Genomic DNA, 22,852 nt, shown 5'->3' with positions numbered 1-22,852 from the left:
GAAATATACATTTTCCTTTTCGTTACAAACTTCTCTGAAACAAGGTTCGTTTTGAAGATCATAATGAGAAATTAAGATGACCTTCCTAAGAAAATAGCAGTATGTGGTTCGCCAGATAGCTAGATGGCCTCCACCTTCATATCATAAATTTGCAGAGAATGTGGTGTGTCTGTGCCACTTAGGGGATAAATTAAAATGCAGCAGTTACTATATGAGCATGTCAAGTTATTTTACATAACTATCGATGGTTAACTTATTCTCTACTTAACCAACTAAATGGACCAATCTACATTAGATTAGTTTCTGATATGGCCTTGACTAAATGAAAATACATCAGATAGCAGCTATAGCAGAATCTTAATACATATGAATAATGAAGATTACACAAAATGGTTACTTATTACCACAATAAACACACATTAGAGGTTATTCACAACTAATGTACTGTGATAGTCATTGCCCAAAACCCAGAGTACAACATTCCAAGTCAAGCATAAATTAAACAGTATTTACTGAGTTAAAGACAATAACTACAACAAAGATATGCAGTGTGCAACAAAATCTTTCATTAAGACTAAGCGAGTGGGCATGCAGTGAAGATAAGGAAAAAGGAATAGCAAAAGCTGTTTCATTATTAGCCTTATTGGATTTCCATGTTTATAGCAGGCTATAAGGATAAAGGCATTAGCATAGCTAAATAACTAATCTGTGACTTATAGCTGGAAGGATGGAAAGTAAAACTAAAAACAAGTTTCAGATTGCTTCAAGGATTTATAGCTCACATCAAAGCAAAGCTATGGTAAAGTGGTTAGGCTAAGAATGAGGTAAAAAAGATGAGAAGAACTGGAAGTGGAATTAGCCACCTAGGGGTGCGAACAGTGGCTCTAAATGTTTGTCACTGTTGATGTGACACTCTGGCCCCAGCCCCAGGTGCAAAACTGGGGAAAAAGTGTTTTGGATGGATTTAACATGGGGGGTTGATATAATGATTAAAGTGTTTACCTCACAAACAGAAGCTACAGGGTTTGATTCTCACATTTGGAAGGGAAATTGGCTAGGTTTAAAATCGCCCACAAGGGCAGCTAGCCTAGTATTTGCCTATGAACCTATGCACATTTCTTTAAAGTAGAATGTACTATTACTATCTGTTTATAAATATTTACGTTAGAATTGTTGAATACATTCAAGAAGTACTATTATTTAATTCATGACATTCCTCTGCAGTTTCAGGTAAAAGTTGTGGATGTTTGGCCCGAATAGTTTTATAGTTCATAGAACTGCATTTGGGTCCAAAGGCCATCTAAGAATCCGAGTTTGCTTAACCCTAACATAAAGTTCATGTGTCCCATATATTCATTCAGGTATAAGAAGGTCATTTATTTTCATAAAAATGCTATTGCTTGGGAAATGTATGAATCCATTTTAGCTGTTCTAATTTATTTCACAAAAAAATGTTATTTCAGGGGAAATGTAAGAATCCGTTCTAGCTATTTATTAAGTTGTGTTTTGTAGAGTGGACACCTAGGATTATTATCAGGATATTGTTTAACTAGTATTAATCTTAAATCATTTCTTAAACTCTCAGGTTGGCCATGCTCCAATTTTTTTCTAAATCTTCTTTGCACTGATTTGAATTGACACAGGTCACCAATCACAATTTGCCAAACAAAAAAAAAAAACAGTTATATTCAGTTCTTGAATGAACCATAGATTTTTAAAATACACTCAACACTATAGGATCTGTAGTCTATATATCATGTGTAATCCTGTTTCACAGACCTTGTTTTGATGTAAATCCTTGCAACAGTTTCCAGTTGCTGATTCTGTTGTTACTCTTCCATATGCCATCACTTTATTTTTCTTTAAAAAGTTCCAGTAGCCCAGGAAGTAATGTGCCTTAGGTAGCTATTCAACTTCATTACAGCCTCGCCATTTTTTTACTGCATTAATTCGGGCAACTAAATTCAGATGAACTTGGAAAATATGAGAACTCTAAATTGACCAGAATGAATCCATGCAGTACATCAGCTATGACCCTTTTCAGTGTGTTTTCAGTATGGTATATCATGATGCATTGTTCTCTACCTTTTGACCAGAGTACAGCTCTGTATATAATGTGTGTCAACTTTAATTTGTTAAAGCTTCACCAGGATTGTTTTATGCGATAATATCAAATGCTTTACTAACATCTAAATAGACTATTACACAGAGTTTGCCTAGGGCCAGATTCTCATACAGTTTATTATAAATTTTTTACCAAAAATGTTAGAATGGAATGTCAAGTCATAAATCATACTGTGAATTACCATGATCATAGCTATATTCATTAAATGTTATCAAATGCTGTAATAAACATGACTCCCAGCATGTGCCTATTACTGAAGTAGGACTAATTACCATGTAATGCGACACATCATATTTGCTGCCTCCTTTAAATATAGTAACAACATGAGATCTTACTCAATCTTTTGGGAGAAACCCTTTAAAAAGAATTCCATTAAAGATTTTAATGACCGAACATACCAATTTGTGGGATAATAATTAATAAGCTGCTTGTAATTTCATATTCACCTATAGAACACAAAGCGTTTACCCTAGCTATAGCTTTGATCACATCATCCTGTAGGATAATTGGACAGTCTTTGCCAGGTTTAGGAAGACATATAGAACCTTTGCCATCATCTCTTGAAACACCAAAGCAAACAAAACATCATTAAAGACTTCTGCCATTTATATTAGAATCAATTTCTTGTTGCTGATGATTGGTCTGGGGCATACATTATCCTTACTTGAGAATTTAACTTACTTATAGAACAATTTACTAATGTATTTCATTGTAGCTAAAGAACATTTATAATTCTTTTTTGTCATCAATGTTCCATCTTTAAGCTCTGTAATATAAACATCCAAATACTTTTTGATTGTATTAGACACATTTCTTTCATATACTCTGCATAACCTTTTTTCATCATTACTCTTGCTAGCTTACTGTTCCACCAAGGCGATTTATTTATAACCTCCTTAGGTTCTTACCATACAAGTGTAACCTTATATATTGATTACACTAACACTTGCCTTCCATCCATCCACAGTCTGAGATATTATATTCAGTCCCATTATTCCATTTGTACTCCTTTATTTTATAATTTTAACATAATTCATTTATTTATATCATGTCAGCTACTGTACTTCTGTTTACTACGACACTTGTAATTTCAAATACATCTTTCCAGTGATGACTTTAAATGCAATGTGTGATTATTTAATATTAAGTCCAATGCTCTATTAACTTTTGTAGGTTTAGTTGTCAATTGTTCAAAATTGAAAGAACTTAACAAATCCATAAAATATGCATGTTGGGAGCTGCTGTACTAGACTTCTCATTCTGTTGATGGATTATTCAAATCACACAAACTAGTGTCAGTCTTTCATCCAACATATTTTTCAAAGCATGACAAAAAGCCATAATGCAACCTTGTATTTAATTTAGGCCTTATGAAAGCTAATATAATCTTAAGTGTTCCCCATGTATGAACACCTTACAACATGACAGTATCTCAACATGTTTTTCTTTTTTTTTTTTCGAAAACAGATGTTAGGGAATTGTGCATAAACACAACTGCTCCCCCACCTAATCTAGTTTGTCACAGATTTTCATATTTCTTAAACCATTTAATTCAATTTGATAGCAGTTACAATTTTCATCAATATCTACAATGGTATAGCCATTTAAATCAATAAGCAGTTCAAACTCTGACATCTTAATACTTAGACTGTGATTGTTTCTATAATAACATTGTATAATGCTATTAGATCAGGAGAATCTAAGTATGTGCTTTCCCTAATGTTCTTCAAAACAAAAATAATAATTCTCTTTTTAAGTGTTTTTAATGGGTCATTTCCTGTTGGACATGCATGTTTTGAATTCTTAGCAAAAATGATCTTCAAAGATTTTAGTTACTGAGAAACTCTGCAGGCATTCTTGTTTTCTTAACCATATATTAAATCTTTTCACTTCTGTATATTAATAATCACTAATTCCTGGGCATAGTGTTATTCCACAGAAAGTCAATTCAATTAGACTCTGTTTACAAACATTTCCCCATCCTGTTTCCATGAACACAACTCCAGTGCCTCTGCAACCCACTCCTCAGACCCATAATGCCACCTTAGGACAAGAAGACAAATCAGTCAGAGGTCACTCTTAGTTACTATCAACTCTGTCAAACATGAGGAGGACCTCAGGAGTAACCATGCTTGTGGCCAACGATACTGTAGGCACTACCCCTTTCTGATCTGAGTCTCTTTATGGCTACTTACTTAATTACATAATAATAGTGCAGAAATACTATAAGGGACAGGCAGAGACCAATTTAGCCATGGCTTAACTTTTGGGGTAATACTTGGTCTGAGTGGTGATCTCTGTGAGTGCCTGGGTCAGATTTGCAGCATTATAGAGAGGCACATATGAAAATCCCCCTGTGCAATTGCCTATTATGGAAACTGCTGTGCACATACTTGGTCCACCTCCACTTCCTGTGAGGAAGCCCACCAGTGTAGGGGAGGGCATATTCTAGGACCTGAAGCACCAAACCATAGCTAGGTATTTATTTATTATTTTATTTATTTTACATTTGTTGACCGGGCTAGTCCAACTGGATCATTGTCCATTTTCAGTGGAGGCCCGGGGAGAAAAGCTCCACAGATTAAAGCATGTTTATAGAAATACATGTAAAAAAACATTTGTGATATAGGCAAAGAGCAATAATACAAGGAAATTAGTTCAGGTCAGGTGATGCTATTCTAATAACAAATAGATAATACTAACTATGTAATACAAATTATGTAATTAAAAACATGAAAATAAAAATAATAATGTTTTTTTTTTTTTTTTTTTAGTAACAGTAGAATCATAATGTTATTTATGATTTGAGAGAGATTTAGAGTGTTAAATAAAATGCAAATATAGTTGAAAGATGAAAGTAGGTTAGTCTGGATTGGTACAAGAGCAGAGCCAGAAGTTATTCAGATGTGAAAGAAGTTGCTTTTTAAAGCAAGGAAAAGTGGCTAGAGAGGAGATATGTAAGGCAAGGTTATTCCATATTTTGCCAACTGAGTTGGAGAAAAGGCAGTTCCCTGCAGAGTTTGAAATTCTGGTCATGTTAACTTGTAGCTTTTGGGAGGAACGTAGTTGTTTTAAATTATTATAGGGAGTCAAGAGGTTGCTAAGAGCAGGTGTTTTTGAGGGTTGATATAAAATTTTATGTGCTATTAAGAGTTGTTGATAGATAATCTTGTTAGGAAGTTCCAGCCAGTGTAGAAGTTTTAAGTTTATGCAGTGGTGAGTTCTATATTGAGATGCAGTGGCAAATCGAGCTATGTTGTGGTAGGATGTAGACAGTTTCCTAAGGTTACCTTTAGATAGATTAGTGTAGATCGAGGATGCATACAGAAGGGTAGAGATAAGATGTGATTGTGCTAAAGTAGTCCGTGCCTTAGGTGTAAGGAAGGGTTTTATTCTGTATAGTGAACCAATCTTTTTATTAACTGTTTTATTGTGTTATTAATGTGGTGGTCAAAGCTAAGATTATTATCAATAGTAACACCAAGCAGTTTTGTAGTGGAGTCAGGAGTAATGTGAGAGTTATCACTTGCAGTGATAGTAAAATGTAGTTGAGTAGATTTGTGTGTAGGTGAAAAAAGTAATAGTTTTGTTTTCTTGGGGTTAAGGAGAAGACATCTTTTAGAGAACCATTGTTCAACGGTTGAAAAGGTAGCTTGTGTAAGGGATTGGAGTTCTGGTTGAGAGGAGGCTGTACAGATTAAAGTGGAATCATCTGCATATTGTATGCAGGTAGTGTTTTGGATAGATGATTGGAGATCATTAATAAAGATGGAGAATAAAAGTGGGCCTAGTATAGATCCCTGTGGTACTCCTAATGAGATGGGTAATAGAGTAGATAGAGAATTTTTCCAGAGTACTGCTTGATGTCGATCTTCTAGATATGATGAGAACCAGGTTAAAGAAGAGTCATCCAAGGCAAGGGATTTCAGTATGTGGAGAAGAAGTGTATGATTTACCATATCGAAGGCTTTTGACAGGTCTAGAAATAGAGAAGAGGTTAGTTTGTTGTTATTACGGTTACAGTTGATGGTATTGGTGAAAGAGAGTAGTGCAGTGGTAGTACTATGTGAAGGCCTAAATCCATGTTGGGTGTCAGCTAGTAGGTTGTTAAGGAGGAGATGGTTTAGTAGTTGTTTATGTATACATTTTTCCATGATTTTTGCTAGAGGAGATAACAGTGCAATTGGGCGAAAGTTAGAAAGGTCGGTAGATTTGCCTCCTTTGTGTAAGGGTATGATGTGTGATATTTTCCAAATTGCTGGGAAAGCACTTTCTTTTATGGATCTGTTTATTAGAATAGAGACAGGATAGGCAATAGCTTTAGCTGCTACTTGCAGGAATTCAGCAGGAAGCTTGTCTGCTGAGGGGGTAGTGGGTTTAAGTTTGTGTAATAGAGATTGTATATAAGAGGTGGGTATGGGTTGTAGTTGAAGGAGAGGAATAGAGTCATTGAAGCTACTTAAGAGCAGTTGAGAGGTATCAGGAGATAGGTGGTTAGCAAGACTTTGTATGGATGAAGTAAAGAAAGTATTGAAATTATTGGCTATTAAAGTAGAGTCTTCGGGGTCTAAGTCCTGGGGATTGGGTGTGATTAATTTGCCTGGGGTAATTAGATTGTTAATAGTAGACCAGAATTTTTTTGGTTCTTTATTGGTGGATTGTTGTAGTTCAAAGTAAAAATTCTTTTTATCTGTTATGATAGCTTTTTTGGTACTGTTTCTGAGCTCTCTAAAGGTTTGATGATCTGTTGGGTTTCTAGAGGAACGCCATTTATTCCAAGATTTATTTCTGATACTCTGGGCTGTTCCCTAAGTTGGTTCCCTCTTAATTTAAAGTTAATAACCAAAACAAATGGGAGAGAGAGAGAGAGATAGATAGATAGATAGATAGATAGATAGATAGATAGATAGATAGATGGATAGATGGATAGATGGATAGATGGATAGATGGATAGATGGATAGATGGATAGATGGATAGATGGATAGATAGCTAGAGAGTGAGAGGGAGAGTGAAGCCTCTTCTCCTTTGCAAACTGTAACAAACCACATCATACAAATATAACATGCAATTTTCTACACTGAAATACTAACTGCAAATGCAATATCACCATTCAGTTATGAACGCTGCTTCTGCATTACTGCCCACTTGGCATCTGTTGGTTGCGCCCCCAACACCCTGTACCTGTGGTGTTTTTCCCTAGCTACACCTCTGTGTAGTGCCGGCATCTCTGCATCACCATCCAGGGCACTGCGGTGTGTCACAGATGTAGGTGATGACAAGTAGTTAATGCTGATACTGCCCATAGCTCATCCTGCCATTCACATTCTCAGATCAACCTGTCTTCTGTATGTGTTGCAGATCATGCCTGCTACCAAGGATGGTGACATGGAGAGCTGGAGCATAGATCTCCTGTTGGCTGTATCATAAGTTGGAGCTGTGCCTTTGCATACCCTCACATGTATTAGCATTACCCACCACTACCTGGTCAAGTATCACTGAAGACATGGCTCCTCCCTACCCAGCCTCCCTAGTTGCCCGTACTCACCTGACCATGGCTCACTCATTCACTGACACACCACATTTACCCTCACTCCTACCCCCCCCAACACACACACATATACTGCCCGTTTTTGACACTTGTCAGTTTGATCCTCCCCACCTGTGATTATAATGACAACTGTGCCCTGTCCTCACTGTTCAGTTATTACAGGTATTCTGTGTCTGATGCACAGTATGGCAGCTCCAACCATCATGATATAGCACAGCCTGGGTGTAGCACTGCATGCATCATTGTTGTTATATGTTATGCTTATTCTAGCCCATAGTTATGAACCTGATGCAGCCTTTTCTCCAGTGCAACAACATACTCCACCCACATCTGCCTGACATAGTCATCTGCTGCAGCTGACTCTTCCATAGGCTCCTTATCAGGCATCTCTTCCACTCTTGACTCCAGGAGTTATTCCTCCCAAATGTGTCTTCCTTGCTGTTTATGATTGTGTAGCAACATGTAACACTGCAAACACTACACAGACTTTACTGCATGTTCCAGGGTTATACTGCAGTGCACCACCAGAGACATCTTGATAGTAGAAGTGAACATTTAGCACTTAAAACACACATACAATAACAGTTTGGGTCTGTGAGAGTGCAATTTCATGTATATTCTCTGCTAGGGTCTATGGGTTTCTAACTGGTGTCATTACTGGGGCTACAAGGCATAACCAGTGTGAGGATTGGGTGAAGATAGGTGAAGGCTGCCAGCCTAGCCAGATAGAATTTTGGAGATAATTCTGTCATCTGTAAATATTAATGTAAACCACAGGCTTGTTGTCATAAATGATAAAAATAGTGTTACATGTAGAACTGGAAAAAAATTTAACAACAGTGCACTGTACTGATCAAATAACGCATGTTGTGACCCTTTGATGTTAGGACTAGGAGCCAGTGAGTCTAAAGTGGGGCATCCTGGCTATTGTTTTAAGGCCAGAGTTAATGGCCAGAATTTATATTCATAATTGACCTTTATTGCTCTGGTTTCTGCCCAAAGGTGAAGAATGTAAATGTAGTTTCTGTTAGCCTGGGAACCCAGGGAAGTGTGAAGAATGATGTAATGTGAACCAGGAATGTGATTTTAAAAACAGAGAGAATCAGAGAGCATTAAGCATTTTTGTCTTGACCATCCAACTCATCAGCACTGTCTTTCTCTATATGTAAGTTTATCTTAGACTTGTGTTTTCTCTTAGAAATAGCTAAAAACTAAAAAGATTAGATTAAGTGTTTTTCTGTGATGTCAGAGCTGTACTACTGAATTATTTTAAGTATTTCTCTGTGATCACTGAACTCTTGACTAGCACTGTATAGTAAAAAGTATTGTCTTGTGTTTTGACTATTTGTTATTAAATATTTTTAAATCCTTTCAACTATGGCTGTTTTTGTAGATATAATTTAAGCTCTTTAGAGTACTTACATGTCTTTGGTAAAATTGTACAAAGCCACTTCAATAGCTTTAGCCCTGGGCTATACTACCAATTGGATAACAATATTGCACAGTAATAATTGGATACCCTTTTAATGGTCTTTGAGTAGCTGATAAATATTAGTGGGTGGTGGCAGCTGGTGCTACCGTATAGTATGGGAAAAAGGGGCACAGCTGGAGAACCTGTGCCAGCCTTCCCCAGGAGTGTCTGTGCAGTTGTATAAACTCTTCTCAAAGTGTGTGTGTGTGTGTGTGTGTGTGTGTGTGTGTGTGTGTGTGTGTGTGTGTGTGTGTGTGTGTGTGTGTGTGTGTGTGTGTGTGTGTGTGTGTCAGCTACTTGGGCAGGGACATGAAGCACTGGTTGGACAGAGAGGGTGCTGAAGGTTTTAGCTTGCCCACTAGGCTGAGATCTGGACCCTATAACTGTGCCAGTGGGGAATCTTATTGGGGACCTGGAGAGCAAGGGAGCAACCAGCTCCCAAATGACTGTGATCTCTGTGTGCTCTTAAGGGAAATTGCACTTTACTGTGTGTATTTGTTATCCTTTTCTCCTATATGAGACACCCCTCATTGGTGTTAGTGGTGAGGATTGAGGCTCCTTGATTGCTGGGACAGGACACGGGCATCACATATTAATTGTTTGGCAGTGGTGGGATATCCACACCACATATTAATTGGTTGGCAAATACTAATTGGCTTGTAGTGGTGTGGGTGGAGTAAATTCCTGTAGCTGGTGTACAATGAGCTTTGAAGGTGGTTGTACTCTAAATCAGCCACACACTGAATACTCAGATTTCAGACTACAATTGTTTTATTTCTTTTGTTAGCTTAGTTAGTTAGGGTGAGCAGGCAGCGTGTCAGCAGAGGAGTATGGAAAGCTGACAAGGAGCCAGCTGGTGGTGATGTGCCAGGCTAGGGGACTGGTGCATGGAAACCTGACTAAGGCAGACCTGATTGCAGCCTTGGTTACAGCTGCATCAGAAAACAGCAACCAGGAGGACAATCAGACTGGCAGTAGAGCTATAATGCCCTCGGAAAATGGACGGCTCAACCTTTCTGCAGAGGACTTAAAAATCCATCTGGAGCTAAAGAGACTTGAGTTGGAGGCCAGGCATTTGGAAATAGAAGCAGCTGAGAGACTGGGGAGTCTACAGGCTGAGGAGAATGAGAAACTGCTATGCCTGGCAGCTGAGGAAAAGGAGTGGCAGAAGAAGCATTAGAGGGAAATGCTGACTCTTTGCCAGAGTCATGGAGGTAATGGGGAAGGGAGTAACTGGACTCCAGAAGCCCAAAAGTTCAGTAAATTTCTTCCGCAGTTTAAAGAAGGGGATAATTTTGATAGTTTCATTCATATGTTTGAGAGGGTATGCAAACAGTGTGGTGTTGACCAAAGGCTCTGGGTATGGTTCCTGACCCCCTTACTCCATGGTAAAGCTGTAACTGTTTTGTCAAAAATGTCTGGCGTTGTTTGTTTTGATTATACTGCTATTAAAAAGCACTTGTTAGAATTGTTTAAGCTAATACCTGAAACATATAGCAAAAAGTTTCATGAGCATAGACACAAGGCAGATGAAAGTGTGTGTGAATATGTTGCTGAACTGAGCACTTATTTCCATAGGTGGGTGAGTGGATGTCAGGTCACCACTTTTGAAGGGCTGGCAGACCTTTTGGTGAGGGAACAAGCCCTTAGCACTTTGCCTGAGGACATGAGGATCTGATTAGCTGATAGACAATGTGCTACTTCAGATGAGTTGGGGAAGAAGGGAGACCTATACCTGGCAAGTAGGGCAGCCCTGCACAGGAAATGGACCCCCAGTACTGCTCATGGGTCTAAAGGAACCCAGTGTGGGCAGCACAGATTGCCCCAACAGAATCTGCCAGTAGCAGGTGAAGCCACTAGTCCAGGTACACATCCAGGAGCTAGGGTTAAATGTTTTGAATGCAACCAGTGGGGTCATGTGGCATACAGGTGTCAACAGAGGCAAGGTGGGGAACAAACGTTGAGGGAGCCAGTAAGTGGGAAATACAAAATGCCAATAGTAGGTTGTCTTGAGCCAACAAGGGTACCAAACTACCATCCTGCAGATGTCCTGATAGGGAAGGATTTGGATGAGGCAGTACCAGGTGTTTGTGCAGTTACATGCAGTCAGGCTAGGAGGCAGGCATGTGGGTCTGGTAGCCTAGGGGAAAGCCAGACAGACTGCATACTTGCAGCCAGGACTGGTGAGGTGGTTACTTCAGGGAGGGAGCTACCCGGTAGCTGTGAGACTGAAGGTGAGCCACAGCTGCTTGTGGGTACTGATGGTCCCTTGGACAGAGTGACTGCAAAGGTAGAGGTGAGTAGTAGTACCCAGGCTGACTGTGAGGCACCACTGTCAGAGGATGCCAGACTTCCTGTGGAAGGGAAGCTGGGAAGGGTTACAAGGAGAGAGTTGAGACAGGCTCAGCTCTCAGACCCTACATTGCAAGGCCTGAGGCAGGTAGCTAGGGAGGCACCTGATTCGCAAGGAAAGGGGGAATCTGTATACTGGGACAAAGGGTTATTATACAGACAGTGGACCCCTGAAGGAGGGCTAGAAGGTGAGAGAGTACAGCAGTTGGTAGTGCCTAGAGCCTACCGAATGGCTCTCCTAGCCATAGTATATGATATTCCCTTTGCAGGTCATATGGGCATAAAATGTACAAAGAGGTGTATTATGCAGAACTTCTATTGGCCTGGAATTTCCAGGGATGTAACAGGGTACTGCAGGACCTGTGAGCAGTGCCAAAAGGTAGGCAAGGCAGGAAACTAGGTGAGAGCTCCTTTGATGCCTTTGCCTGTGATTGAGAAGCCATTTCAGAGGGTAGCTATGGATATTGTGGGTCCTCTGAGTACCCCAAGTTCCACAGGGAAAATGTATATCCTAGTGGTAGTGGATTATGCTACATGATACCCTGAAGCAGTGGCTTTGTCCTCCATTGAGGCAGAGAAGGTGGCAAATGCGTTGTTAGAGATTTTCAGCAGGGTAGGTTTTCCAAAAGAAATACTGACTGACAGAGGTGCCAATTTCATGTCAGACCTGCTGGCTTGTCTGTGGAAGTCCTGTGAGTTGAAGCACATGAAGACCACCCCCTACCATCCCCAGACAAATCATCTTGTTGACAGGTTAAACTCTACAATCAAGTTCATGCTAAGGGCATTTGCAGATCATTTTAAGAGGGAGTGGGACAAATATTTTCCTCATCTGTTGTTTTCCTACAGAGAGGTTCCCCAGGAATCCACAGGTTTTTCACCCTTTGAGTTGCTTTATGGGCATAGGTTGAGGGGACCTCTAGATTTAACTCGAGATGAGTGGGAAAGTGAGTGCAAGTCTCACAAGGAGTCTGTTGTGGCATACGTCCTAAACCTCAGGACAAGGCTGAGGGAACCCATGGGCTTGGCCCAGGAGAACCTGGCAGAAGACCAACAGCAGAAAAAGGTGTGGTATGACAGGAATTCTCGAGCTAGAGAGTATGCTGTGTGGCAGCAGGTAATGGTTCTCATTCCTGTCAGACACAACAAGCTGCAAGCAGCTTGGGAGGGACCCTACAAGGTGGTAAGAAGGTAAGTGATGTAAATTACATGGTGGAACTTCTAGGCATAAGACAGGGGCACAGACTGTACCATGTTAAAATGATGAAACCTTACCATGATAGAGAGGCCCTTGTGCTGAGCATTTGCAGTGGATTGCAGGAGGAGTCTGAGAGTGATCTGGGGACTGATCTCCTCAGTGTGGCTCGGGCTGACACCTCAGTGGAAGGGGTAGCAATGCCCCAGCAGCTATCTCCTACCCAGGTTCAAGAAATCCAAACAGTGTTGCAGGAATTTGGGGACATGTTCACTGGGAAACCAGGGTGCACCCACCTGGGGCAGCACCAGGTGGATACCAGACCCCAAAGGCCTATTAGGCAGGCCCCTTTTGGTGTGCCTGAGAGAATCAAACAGACTCTGAGGGAGGAGGCACAGGAGATGTTGGAACTAGGGGTGATTCAAGAGTCCAGTAGTCCCTGGACCTCCCCAGTGGTGCTGGTGCCAAAGAAGGATGGCAGCACCAGGTTCTGTGTGGACTACAGGAAATTAAATAGTTACACATAGTCAGATGCCTATCCCATGCCTAGCACAGATGAGGCCCTAGAGCAGCTGGGTGGGGCTAAGTATCTTACAACCATTGATCTTACCAAGGGTTACTGGCAGGTGCCCTTGACTCCCAGTGCTAGAGAGAAGTCAGCCTTTGTGACTCCTTTTGGCTTGTATGAGTTCACAAAGATGCCCTTTGGGATGAAGAATGCCCTAGCAACTTTCCAGAGGCTGGTAGATCATATCCTAGCAGGAGCAGGAGGGTTTGCCCTTGCTTACCTAGATGATATTGCCATCTACAGCCATTCCTGGCAAGAGCACCTTCAACATGTCAGGGAGGTGCTGGGCAGACTACAGAGGACAGGGTTGACATTAAGCCGAGCAAATGTCAGGTGGGTATGGCAGAGGTCTCCTACCTAGGACATAGAGTGGGGAGTGGTAAGATAAGACCAGAACCTGCCAAAGTGGAAGCCATTCAGGCATGGCTTGCACCTGTTACTAAAAAGCAGGTGGGAGCATTTTTAGGGATATCGGGGTACTACAGAAAGTTCGTCCCCAGTTATAGTACCATAACTGCTCCCCTCACAGACCTGACAAGGAAGAACAGGCAAGATAAAGTAGTGTGGACCCCAGCATGTGAGCAGGCATTCCAGAAGCTTAAAGAAGCTTTGGGAGGACCCCCTGCGTTAGCCAGTCCAGATTACAGCAGGGAATTTGTTGTGCAGGTGGATGCTTCAAACCATGGAGTGGGGGCTGTACTTAGCCAGATTTCTTCAAAGGGGGAAGAGCACCCAGTGGTTTATCTCAGTCATAGCCTCCAACCCAGGGAGGAATGCTATGCAACTGTAGAAAAGGAATATCTAGCCATAGTGTGGGCACTGCAGAAACGTCAGCCTTATCTGTATGGAAGGAAATTCACTGTTATGACAGATCACAACCCCCTAACATGGCTAAACAGACTCAGCCAGCAAAATGGTAAGTTGCTAAGATGGAGCCTGGGGTTGCAAGCATATGATATGTCCATGCAGCACCGCAGTGGGATTAGCAACGCCAATGCAGATGGGCTCTCAAGACAAGGAATGGGGTAAGGTATACTCAGATAGACCTAACTCCCTCAAGCAGCATTTCTCAAGGGTTACTTGAAAAACTAGCATGAGTTCTCCGGGGGGGGGGAGATATGTGAAGATTGGGTGAAGATAGTTGAAGGCTGCCAGCCTAGCCAGATAGAATTTGTGAGATAAATTCTGTCATCTGTAAATATTAATGTAAACCACAGGCTTGTTGTCTTAAATGGTAAAAATAATGCTACATGTGGAAATATAAAAAATGTAACAACAGTGCACTCTACTGACCAAGTAAAGCATGTTGTGACCTTTTGATGTTAGGACTCGGAGCCAGTGAGTCTAGAGTGGGGCATCCTGCCTATTGTTTTAAGGCCAGAGTTAATGGCCATAATTTGCATGCATAAATATCCTTTATTGCTCTGGTTTCTGCTCAGAGGTGAAGAATGTAAATGTAGTTCCTGTTAGCCTGGGAACCCAGGGAAGTGTGAAGAATGATGCAATGTGAACCAGGAATGTGATTTTAAAAACAGAGAGAATCAGAGAGCATTAAGCATTTTTGTCTTGACCATCCATCTCATCAGCACTGTCTTGCTCTATATGTAAGTTTATCTTAGACTTGTGTTTTCTCTTAGAAATAGCTAGAAACTAGACAGATTAGACTAAGTGTTTTTCTGTGATGTCAGAACTGTACTGCTGAATTATTTTAAGTATTTCTCTGTGATCTCTGAAGTCTTGACTAGCACTGCGTAGTCAAAAGTATTGTCTTGTGTTCTATTTGTTATTAAATATTTTTAAATCCTTTCAACTGTGGCTGTTTTTGTAGAGATAAGTTAAGCTCTTTAGAGTACTTGCATGCCTTTGGTAAAATTGCACAAAGCCACTTCAATAGCTTTAGCCCTGGGCTATACTACCAATTGGATAATAATATTGCACAGTAATAATTGGACACCCTTTTAAGGGCCTTTGAGTAGCTGATAAATATTAGTGGGTGGTGGCAGCTGGTACATCCGTATAGTCTGGGAAAAAGGGGCACAGCTGGAGAACCTGTGCCAGCCTTCCCCAGAAGTGTCTGTGTGGTTGTATAAACTCTTCTCAAAGTGCGTGCTTGTGTGTGTGTGTGTGTGTGTGTGTGTGTGTGTGTGTGTGTGTGTGTGTGTGTGTGTGTGTGTGTGTGTGTGTGTGTGTTTGTGTGTGTGTGCTACTTGGGCAGGGACATGAAGCACTGGTTGGACAGAGAGGGTGCTCGAGGTTTTAGCTTGCCCACTAGGCTGAGATCTGGACCCTATAGCTCTGCCAGTGGTGAGTCTTATTGGGGACCTGGAGAGCAAGGGAGTGACCAGCCCTGGACTGACTCTGATCTCTGTGTGCTCTTAAGTGAAATTGGACTTCACTGTGTGTATTTGTTAGCCTTTCCTCCTATATGAGATGCCCCTCACTGGTGTTAGTGGTGAGGATTGAGGCTTCTTGATTGCTGGGCCAGGACATGGGCACCACAACCAGCATTATTAATAAGATGGTCCTGTAGAAAATCACCCCACAAAAAACATTGGTGTAAAGTCACAAGAGTGTCAGGGGTGGAAATCATGTGCACTGCCTGGGTGGCCTGCTATCACATTGTATATCATACTCTGTGCATTACTGACCACCTGGCAGTTAATGGAGTGGAACTCCTTATGGTTAATGTGCCATAATTGGATCTGTATTGTAATGAGGTTGCAGTGAATTGCTCCCAGTACCTCTTTAAATGGGCTATGAGATAAAACGAGGGCAATGGTAGATGCAAATGAGGGTGAACGATTTGGCAGTGTCATTCAAATATGTATATATTTTGTTTGAGGAGACACTACCACAAGATATGCTGACTGCAGTAAACTCCTGGGAGAGAGACTGTGAAAACATGTATGGGGTAGTATTTAGCAGTAAAAGCACACACATTCAATAATAATTTGGGTCTGTGATAGATGAATTTCATATATATTCTTTACCATGGTCATTTTGCAAATGACAACTGTCCTGCACTTCCACTTAGGGGGCTTTTCCCCTCACTCTCCACTATTATATATTTTCGTCACAATAATGCCCCATCACAGAATAAAGTGATATGCTCCCCTACATGTTGTAGCATGGCATTGTGACACTAGTTGAATATCCTTGAGGCAAATGCCTCAGATACACCTAGCATGTCCCCCATTATTCACTGAAAGGTTCCTGTAGCTAATATTCTCAAGGCTACACATACTATGATTTCTACAGGAATGGATACATCTTGCAACCCACACGCCTGCATATGAGGGAGACACGTCTTAACCAGCTCCTACATGGTGCCTCCATCCACACACACTTGTGATCATTATTTCTTTGTTGCGGAGGCCATGGTATATTAGGCACAGGCAGACAACTCAATAGTCCGAAGGAAGAAAATGGACATGTATGTGCCTACCAGCAGCAAGAGCAGCCTCTTGCATATGCATATTTACTAATCTGGCAGCTACACTATACATGTTTTCATTATCTCTCTCCCAGGATGTTACTGTAGTCAGCTACTCTGCTGGTAGCATCTCCTTACTCAAAATATATACATATTTTAATGATGATGCCAAATTGTTTACCCTCATATGTATGCACCATTGCCATCACTTTAATAATGCTACTTATTTCCATGTCATTTTACTGACATTTGTATATAATGCAGGCCATGACATTTTGTGGCCTGCTGCTATCTGTCTTATTGTGTCACCAAGTCAATCCCACTCACTGCACAGCCACAGCTTACACAGATTCAGCTACCAGGATGTGCAGAATGTTTTTAAATTCCAGGGCAGGTCTTTTGTCTGTTCATTAATTTCTAGTGGTATTCCAATGCATTATTCATCCATCCACAGCCCATTTTCCCATTTTTCCACATGGAGTTGGGGTGTCACTTTAACAGTGTTAATCATCTAGAGCCAAGGTTTATACTGCCAGCTGGCTAGCCCTGCCATGGTAGTTCTTCCACACTCGCATGCACACTCACACCTATGGCCAATTTAGAGTGTCCAATCCATCTACTGCATGTCTTTGGAATGCGAGAGGAAACCAGAGCACCTGAAGGAAACCCACACAAATTCCTGTCCATTATTGGCATTTTATAACTGACAAAAAGCATAAAGCATTACTAAAAAAAACGTAAAACAAACAAATATGTAACATTCAAGGTGCAAGTGAAGAGGTCACACCACCAGAGATAGAGATTAAGCACTTTCATCTCCTTAACACTGGGATTTCATCAGAATCAAAAAAGCTAGTTTTGATAATAGTCAAGACGGTTGGTTGTTTATACACTCATTACGGCAGTTTATAGAAAACAAAATGAGAGTATCAATCAACCGAGAGACTGAATCTATACCTAGTTTGATCCAGCTTTTTATTAGGTATCTTGAAAAGACAGATAATCAAAAAATTAAGTATCTTACCTATCTATAAGATACTAAGAGAAGACACTCTAAAGTTTGACTCAGATTTTTGGAATTACTATGTAAAGATTAATGGAGAACAAATATCTGATGAATCCAAAAAATTGTTATTGAATTCTACATATGGTACCTCTTATTCATTATATTCAGATTGTATAAAAGGACATTTATGAATAGGAGTTTCTATACTCCACATAAAATAAATCATATACTCAAAAACAGTGAAAGTAAATGTTGGAAATGTGATTAATTACTAGAGGCCAACTGGGTTGGCATGTTCATTGAATGTAGAAATGTTGTTCAATACTGGAAAGACTTCAGATATTTTGTAAATGCTTTATGGTCTGATAACTGTCATATTTCTAACTCACTAATCCTATTCAGTGTTCCTATACTTAATGTAATACCTAAATCTCAAATTCAGTTACTCTGGTTAATTCTTGCAATTGCCAGAAAAGTTATTACTTTGAACTGGAAAAGTAAACAAGATTTGATTTTTAAAGATTTTATTAATTTAGCAAAAGTTTGTAAAAAAGAACTGCAAACTATCTGTTATAGAACTCATAACATTACTCATAAAAAATAGCATGGCAAAAATTGGAAAACCCTTTGAACAAATACTGATAACTTCTTATGGATAAAATGATTGTTTATCATGGATGAATAGTAAATAGTTTTGTTACTGCTTTATTGTATTTGTTATGTGTACATTTGTGTCTGTTTATAATGAAAACAAAATAAAAATGTTTTTGAAAAAAAAAATCAAAAACGCTATTACATCACTTCCTTTTATAGCTACAGTTCCCAATTAAAGACCTTGGGCAGGATTCACGAAGGCTTGCACGGAGTGTAAGAGACGTGCAACACTCCATGCAAGCCTCGCGATCCAGGAACAGCCCTAAACTCCGTGTAAGAGACCAGCTAAAACATCTCTTACACGGACTGGGCGTGGACATGCTAAATACCTCACTTGCAGCCGAAAGGTATGCAAATGAGGTATATTAGCGATCCACGAAGCAGAAACCAGTCCGTGTAAGAGACGTTTTAGCTGCAGAAATGTACTCAGTTGACAACTGAGTACGTTTCTGCAAATTCCACAACGGAGCCATGTCAGCTCCAAATAAAGGGTGCATATGTCTCAGGCAGCATGCCAATGGCCAAATATGTGGCCATTGGCAAGGTAACCCGATGCAAAAATATTAAAAATATAATTTTTTTTTTCGGCGATTGCCGATGTTTAAACCCAGCACAGCCCCGCGTAAATGGGCTGCGCTGTATAAAACCATAAAAAAGAAGGTTATAAACCCACAAATGTGGGTTTCATACAATACATGGAATGACAATGCAGAGACCAGCAGACCAAAAACAACATGGCCACCGTGTAGTGGTTGCTAAGGGGGGAAGCTGAGTCTAAGACATGTAACTAAGCATTAATAGGCAATCTCATGTAAATGAGGGTTAGGATACTGAATCTCACAGTCACATAGCAAATGAGCACAGTCTGAGTAGTGTAAGAGATACATAAGGGGGAGGAATAGAGTAGGAGATAGGTGACATCACAGGAGGGAATGGTAGAAAGAAATGCAGTTCATTGGAGGTCAGTGTAACATGACAGATGACAGACACAGATCATGGAAAGAGGTGTGCCACTAGATAAGTCAGGGAAAGTCAAGAAATGGAAGGTGTACACTGTTACTTACACCAAAGTTTCTTGCTGGGAGTACATGCGCGATGCGCCATGAAGCGAGTAGGACAGTGTGCGCATGTGTAAGGCAGACTGAGCATGTGGGAGCATGTTGGGAGATGTTTAACACTGTTTGCTGGTGTGCTGGCGTGTAGGGCAGGCTGAGCATGTTGGAGGCTGTTGGCAGACGTGTAACAGTGTTTGCGGGTGTGCGGCGGTTTTAACCGAATAAGTAGATTCTGAACTGTGTAAGCGTGTGCATGTAAGCCACTGTGGCGTGTTTCTGCTGGTATGCACGTTGCTCCCCCCTGAGGAAACAGAAAGGAAAAAGGAAGCAACAGAATTAATAGGAAGCTAGCAGGGATAACTGCTGAAGTTAGCAGGTGAAAACAATTAGAAGCAGGCAATTACACAGGCAGAATAGTAGCCCAGCCCAGCACTTAAAACTCTGCAAACAGTAGTGCAGGATGTTTCTCTTAAGAGACACTGCAAGACAGGAGTAAGCTAATAGAAGTGAAAACTGAAAAAGCTTCACTCAGAGCAGAAATGTTAGGGGCTGCCATAGCTGTCATAATGAGACATAGGCGACTTGCTGAGGGTGGTGACAATGCAGATGGTGCCAGACAACCCACAGTGAGGAGACGGAGAAGAGTGTACAGGCCCAGGGTCACCTACCATGGGTTACATGAGCTGGAGATAGTAGAGCGCTATAGAGTGGACAGAGAGCTCCTGCAGCAAATTGTTGAGCTGTGCAGGCCACGCCTCACACACAGAACCAACAGAGGGGAACCCATCCCAGTGGAAACCAAGGTATGTGTTGGCCTAAGAATACTAGCAACAGATACCTTCCAGAGACCAACTGGCGATATGATGGGGATATCACAGGCATCAGCCTCCAGGGTACTGCACCAGTTCCTGGATGCCATGTCAGCACATGTTGGTGATCATGTATATTTCCCCAACGCCCATGAGGTATTGGCCAGCAATATGTGTCTCTTCCAGCAAATAGCGGAATACCCTGAGGTAGTGGGTGCAATAGACTGCATGCACATATGCATCAAAGCACCAGCCGGTGAGCGGGGTAGGGCCTACATTAATCGCAAGGGCTTCCCCTCCATCAACTGCCAGGTCATGTGTGATTCCCAAGGCATAATAATGAATGTGTGTGCTGGCTGCCCTGGGAGTTACCATGATTCCCACATCTGGCATTTGACGCAGCTGTACCAGACATTTGCCAATGGGGACATCCCACACGGACACCTAGTGGGGGATGCAGGTTATGCACTGGAGCCATGGCTGATGACACCCATTAGAAACGCACACACACCTGAACAGGAACGCCATAATGAGGCACATGCACAAACACGTAATGTAATAGAGCGTGTGTTTGGGCTGCTCAAGTCATGGTTCCGGTGTCTGGACACATCTGGTGGAGCCTTGCAGTACACACCAACTACATGTACCCAAATTGTCATGGTATGTAATATGCTACATAATATGATCTTGTGAAAACAGCTGCAGCAGGACCAGCATAGGGCTGGGCCAAACAGCCCCCCACCATTGCCAAGGCCATCACAGGCAGAGCGTGACTCGGAGGAGGAACAACCTGAGCCTGCCCCAGTAGGCAGAAGGATGCATGCCCAGTATGCCCTGGCCTTGGCAAAGAGGCAACGCATAGCACATACACTGGCTCAGTAGGAACCCTGGGAATGATACCCCCTCTGACTCACTCAAATAATAACATGGATGCCTAAAATGACATGACCTGCTCACAAACATGTACAGGGAAGTGTAATATGTGCATCCGACAGAGGCAGCCCTGCAGCACCACCTGAGGCATGAATGCCATGTGTTAAGTAATGTAACACCATGTACTATATGCACACCTGAGCACCCTGACTAACATCCACCCTCACCAAGCATGAAGCCACAAAATGACGATGGGATGATCAAGTACAATAACTGGCTGAAGTAATGCAGTTAGTCAAAGGGGAGCCAATGTGTTTCAGGCTGGGAAGACATGCGAGCATGACATGATGCACCACCTGCTAGGGTGGCGTGCACCTATCATGCCATGCCCCATGGATACTGGCAAAGGCTGTCAGTACCCACAGCATGCCCTGAATAGGTAAGTCTCAAAACACAAACCCACCTTCATAGGTACCACAAGGGATAGGAACCTAGATGTAATGCTACCCAATGCCAGAAGTCTAAACAGCAAGATGTGTGCAGTGTAAACGCACACAGTATGGAGAATGTAGATACCAGTCCTGTAATAGAGAACTGGGTCAAGGCTCACATCAGCACCCTAACACTACCAGGTCACACCTTATAATGTGCTGTACAGCCGCAAAACATGGAACAAGCTACAAAAGGAGGGTGACTAGCAATAAATGTCAAGGATAACCACACCCCCATGTTGGTACCACAACAAGAAGCAGCATGGATTAGCCATGGTCAAATACCGCCTCCCAGTATATAGCCTGCTGCAGACTACTGTCCTAATACCAGGAACTGCACCTGGCCTATGTTGGAATACATGAATATATCAAGCCCCCCAAACCACATTATATTGCTTGACTGAAAATACCCAGACATACACCGGGAGCATTATACTAGCACCAACACAGTAGGAGAAAAGTTCCCAGAATCCATAAACCAAAATGCCCAGGAACAGTGTACCACTCCCACAAGAGGGGTAAGCATACTGGATGTGATAATCAGCAACATGTGTACTGGATGGCAAGATGAGAAGTGTATCCCTCACTGGTAAGACCAGACCATAGAGTAATCACACTGGATATACACATCCCGACCCCAGTCCCTGGCCAGAATACCACAGTGAAAAACATGTGTAAAGCATAGGTTGCAGCCCTCCAAACTGATGTTGAATCCACGAAAGGCCCTGTGCAAGTGCAGAATATGGGACACACCACAGAACATGTTATACAGACATTCCATGAACACAGCCAGGAATGCTTGGAGTATGCAGTCACAAATAACAACAACACACAATGCCATACATGCAGGCATCTGGCATGCTGGACTCCAGCCATTACCAAACCATGCAAGAGAATGAGGAAGCTACCACATGATAGAGAAAACATAAAAATTGAAGTAATCACTGACCAGTAGTATGGCAATAACATATGTCCACACATACAATCCACTAAGTCCAGCCACAACAAGTAGAATCTGTGAATCCAGAGGCAATGTGACACCTGTCCCAAGTACACAGACAACCACAACACCCCCCAATAAATACAAATATATGTGATAGATGCAACCATGTATCCAAACCAGAGGTTGAGCTCCACCAACTCAGTACTGTCAAAACTAGTCAGGAGGAGAAGGTAACCACATACACCACAAACCCAGTCCCACATAGACCTACCACAACTGTAAACCAAACACATAAACACAGAAAAATATTCCCGGAGGCCTTAATTAC

Source organism: Protopterus annectens, chromosome 7.part0 (genome assembly GCF_019279795.1).
Source record: "Protopterus annectens isolate FY-2018-M chromosome 7.part0, PAN1.0, whole genome shotgun sequence".
In the NCBI taxonomy this organism is placed as follows: Eukaryota; Metazoa; Chordata; order Ceratodontiformes; family Protopteridae; genus Protopterus; species Protopterus annectens.
Note: the sequence above shows the minus strand (reverse complement) of the source record.